This window comes from Ceratotherium simum, chromosome 27 (genome assembly GCF_057802395.1).
Source record: "Ceratotherium simum simum isolate JZ-2026a chromosome 27, ASM5780239v1, whole genome shotgun sequence".
Lineage (NCBI taxonomy): Eukaryota > Metazoa > Chordata > Mammalia > Perissodactyla > Rhinocerotidae > Ceratotherium > Ceratotherium simum.
Window position 1 is genome coordinate 32,967,854 of NC_141926.1, and position 4,804 is coordinate 32,972,657.

A 4,804-nucleotide genomic window follows, 5' to 3' on the forward strand; every position below is an offset into this window, starting at 1 on the left:
GCCTTAGTACAGGTAAGAGACAATGTTGTCTTGGACTATGGTGTGGCAGTAGAGATGAAAAAAAATAAATGGATTCAAAATACATACGGCTGTATGTGAGGGGTGAGGAGAAGGGAGTTTTAAGAATGAGTGCCAGTGTTCTGGCTTGCACGTGGTATTGGTCGGAGGTGACATTTACAGAAATAGAAAAGACTAGCAAGTTGCAGGTTTGTGGAAGTTGTCAGAGCTGAATAGATATAGCAAGAGTTTGGGACATGCTAAATTTGAGATATCTATGAAACACAAAAGTAGACCCCTCAAGTAGACCACTGCATATGGAAGTATGAAGCTCAGAGGAAAGTCTGGGTTGGATATAAAAGTTTGTGAGTCTTTGAATATGGATGATGATGATGACAATGATTATAGTAAACAGAGAGCACACTTTTTTCCAATTACTCTATTTACACATATTATCTCATTTAATGCTCAAAATGATCTTATGAAGTAATTACTATTATTCTCATTTTCAAGGTAGAAAATGAGGCTCGAAAATCACCAGCTAGTAAGTGCAGAGCTAGAGTTAGAACCATGGAGGTGCGGATCCAGATTCCTTGCTCCTATCTACACTCTGCTGTCCTTCAAAAAAGCCTAGATATATTCACCCCATCCTTATACCAAGATATAGCTTTTATTTTCCATCAGAGAAAGATCAGGTGTTCAGAAAATGATAAAAAGTAGAAATTATTCTCTCCCCTCTTCTGATTTGAGGATGATTTTTTTTAAAGAAACTGTTTATTTTCCATCAACCTCATTTCCATTTTCTCTTTAAGAGTCTGTGGAAGAACAGCTTAAGACCACTCAGTGGAGGCTTTTCCCCATTCAGTGGCCTGAGCAGTGGGGTCTACAGAGCAGTCTGCAGCGGAAGGCTGAGCACCCTAGTCTTCAGTAGGGAACTGCTGGATAGGCACACAGGCATCTGCACACCTTCAGACGAGTCTGTGACCTCCGGTTGACTTGAGCTGTAAATTCAGGAGCTGGAGTAGTCCATTCTGCCTGAAATTCCTCCTTGGTCACAGCCTTTTCAGCAGCAGCCTGCGCTTCCTTTTCCATTTCTTCAGGATTTCTGTAGGAGCAGACAGCAGGCATGACCTCCCATGGGTGTTCTGGGGAGATGATACCGTGATGCGCAGAACTCCTCAGGCCAGCACCCAGCACGTCAGATTGACTGAGTGAGCTCCTTTGTTGTTGCATGGGATGGCGATGTTAATGTAGTGCAGAGGAGAGTCTGTGTTACACAGAGCAATGGCAAGCAGGTTAACATAAGACACCTCTTTGAGAGGCTGGTGGTCAGTCCTGGGATCAGTAACCACCAAAAGTCTCGGCTCCCAGAAGGCTGCCTGGTTCCCATTAGTGACGGTTCCAGGAGGGAAGTGGCCAGCAATAGGAGTGGCTCCAGTGGCAGCAGCAAACTTCAACATGGTTGCTGGCCAGTATCCCTGGAGGATATGACACTGACATCAGCTGAGTTTTCAATGGCAACAATAGCATGAGCTGCCAGCTGAAGCTTCTCCCAGGTTCTCTTCACATTTATGATGTAGATGCAGTCACTTTTCCTTTTGTATATGTACTGCTCCATTTGGAAATCAAAGTTGGTACCACCTAAGTGGGTTCCTGCCACAAGGACATCCTCCTCCTTCCTTTGCAGGACATTAAGGGCTCCGAGTATCGTGCAAGTTTCCCTTTAAGTTACAACGGGAACCCAGAACAACTCTGTATGGACCCCTCTCTGGGTAGCTTGGAAAGGCTGAAGATATGATTTTAATCCCAATCCTCATGCTTACATGTGATGAAGATCAATGTAGAATTGATTCCAATAAAGTACAGAGTGAGAAAAGAAGACACCCAGAACCGATTCCTGGGGAATTCCAAACTACAGTTTGCTAGAGAGGAGAAGTTGGCTATGAGATGCAAAAGATAGCCAGAGACATAAGAAGAAAACAAGGAGAATGTGGGATCATACAAGCCAAGAGCCAAGTGAAAAGAGAGCTGCAAAAGAGAGGAAGGGATCAACTGTGTCCACTGCTGCTCAGAGACCTAGTTAGGTTTATTACAGGATACAAGTTCCTCATAAATAGATACTGATGGAGGAAAGAATGTTGGAATAGCCACGGACATTTGAGCTCTTGGTCTAATCCCAGCCCTGACATTTCCTAGATGAGAAACATTGGGCACGTCTCTAATCTCTAGATTTCAGATTCCTGATCTCTCAAGTAAATATGGACAAGTCTCCATGGGTCCCTCCTTCCTCTGAATGCTGTTCAGATGTCATGCAAAAAGTCTTTTTTATTGGTGGTAGATGTTACATGAAGATTAGATCCCAATAAAATAGTTTCAAATTTCTGAATGGAACATTACTTTCTTTTTATTCTAATGTGTGGTCTCCACTTTCAACACAAAAAAATATTTATACAAAAGGGAGCTTAAAAGGTTCTCAAGTGCCTGGCTCTCACCTTCAGAAGTTGTTCAATTTGGCAAGTTCCTCATGTACTTGTGTGTTTGACATTAGCATGTGTGTAGACATGTAAATGCTGCATTTGCTGAACAACACGTACTTATCTGCAATTCCAAATGGCATTCACATTTAATTCTATCCTTCTGTCTTCCTAAATCTTCATTTACTCTTTTATTAATATACTGGAATGATGAAAACAAAAGAAGATCATCTTATTCTTTACAGGTGTGTGGACGATTGGTTGCCATTCGAGTAAGTGAGGACAAATTATGCGACCCAATAAAATTGGAAGGGTATCATCTTTCTTCTGATGTGGAGAATTGTTCTGCCTTTTAATAAGTGGGTTCAATATCTTGAGTTATGAGTAGTGAGTTTGATATCTCTAGTTATGAAGATTCTGACTTGGAGGGCAAAGTAGTGCTATGCTAGAGGACTAGCTGAATATAAAGTTAAAGGTAGCCATCGGGGTCTCTGTTAAGACACCGAAACAGTTTTGTTAATTTTACCTACAGATACAGAAGACTCAATGGAGTGATTATGAGTCAGATAGATTTAGGTTTAACTTCCTGGATCTAGCATATGCTAGTCATGTGATCTTTGGCAGGTCATTTGGCTTCTCCAAGTATCAGTACTGTCATCATTAAAATGGGAATAATATTAATACCTACCTCATAGGTCTGTTGAGAGAAGCAAACAAGGTCCTGTACATAAAATTCTAAATAGAGTTCTGGCGATATAGTAAGCAGTCGGTTATTGGTAGCTATTTTCATTATCATTCTACTATTACTATTTTTATAGTTGTCCCAGCATTGCAGAGTGATGTTATAAGGAATGAGCAACTAGAATATGTAAGTGACACTAATCAAATATATTATATATTACAGATCAGAATTTGATATGGACTGATGTCAAGAGCAGGGAGCCAGTGAATGACATCTTGCCACACTGTTCTTTCATTTTTATAAGATTTTGATATAGTGTCTAAATGTTGTATTATCTGTAACAAGGATTTCACTATTTCTATCTTCTATTCCATGTCTGAAGTAACATGATGTTTCAAAGATTCTTAATTCATAGTTCTTTATATGGATCTGAATTAGATGTGTTAAGGTATTAAATATAAAAGGGTAGACTATTGAGTAATATTTTATCATCCCCTTTTGATCTGGTTCTTGTCACAGGCAAACAGTAAAATTACTTTGACCTCAAAAAAAAGATTTTTTACTTTTTGAAAGTTATCATATAAAAAAAGTTATTTGATAGATTTGTTTCTGTATTATGAAAAATAAAGCCTTGTAAAATGAAAACTGTTTTCGATGAGTAATATCCTGAAATCAAGGAGAGTTTTGTCGAGTTTCTGTTATGCGTTGACAACAAAATGTAAATAGAAATTCAGTTCATGAAATTGCTTGCAGTTCCTCTGGTCAATAAACACTTGTTGAGTGACTAACTGATTCTATGGCATTTGGAATTTGTCTCTTTGTTCTTCAGAAAACCCACAGGCATACTCAGAAAAGTTATACAGCAAGTTAGATGCTCATGTGTCTTTTATAATCAATTCAGATTATCTTCCATTATAGTCTATTTATTAATTGATGTCTTTCCTATTTATTGTGAACTCCAAACATCAAAGGGAGGAATTTTTTTTTTTTTTTGTAAGGAAGATCAGCCCTGAGCTAACATCCGTGCTAATCTTCCTCTTTTTACTGAGGAAGACCGGCTCTGAGCTAACATCTATTGCCAATCCGCCTCCTTTTTTTCCCCCAAAGCCCTAGTAGATAGTTGTATGTCATAGTTGCACATCCTTCCAGCTGCTGTATGAGGGACGTGGCCTCAGCATGGCTGGAGAAGCAGTGCGTCGGTGCGCGCCCGAGATCCGAACCCGGGCTGCCAGCAGCGGAGCGTGCGCACTTAACCGCTAAGCCACGGGGCCGGCCCAGGGAGGAATATTATTAAACATTTTTTATTTCTAGAATTTTAAGCATGTTAATTAACTAATTAATTAACTAGCACATTCATTTAGTTATTCACTAAATAAAAGCTTATTGAGCACCTACTTTATGCCTGACGTTGAATAAAGCATAGTGGACTTAAAGACGAAAAGTCATAGCCTTTATCTGCAGGAACTGCTGCATATCTATACAAATATACATATGTATGCATACGATAGGTATGTATCTAGTACATTTGTACACATGTGCAGACAAATCTACATACGTATGCAAACAGCAGTATAAGCCAGACCACAGGAAGCATAAGCAGCGGGGTAGGAATACACCTTGGAAAAGTTGACTAAACCTTTCCAACAGTACT

General features: G+C 39.6%; 1 pseudogene; it reads right to left on the reverse strand.

Moving 5' to 3' along the window:
- Positions 1-827: 827 nt before the first annotated feature.
- LOC106803578 (small ribosomal subunit protein uS2B pseudogene) lies at positions 828-1,630 on the reverse strand (annotated as a pseudogene).
- Between the last annotated feature and the right edge of the window lie 3,174 nt (positions 1,631-4,804).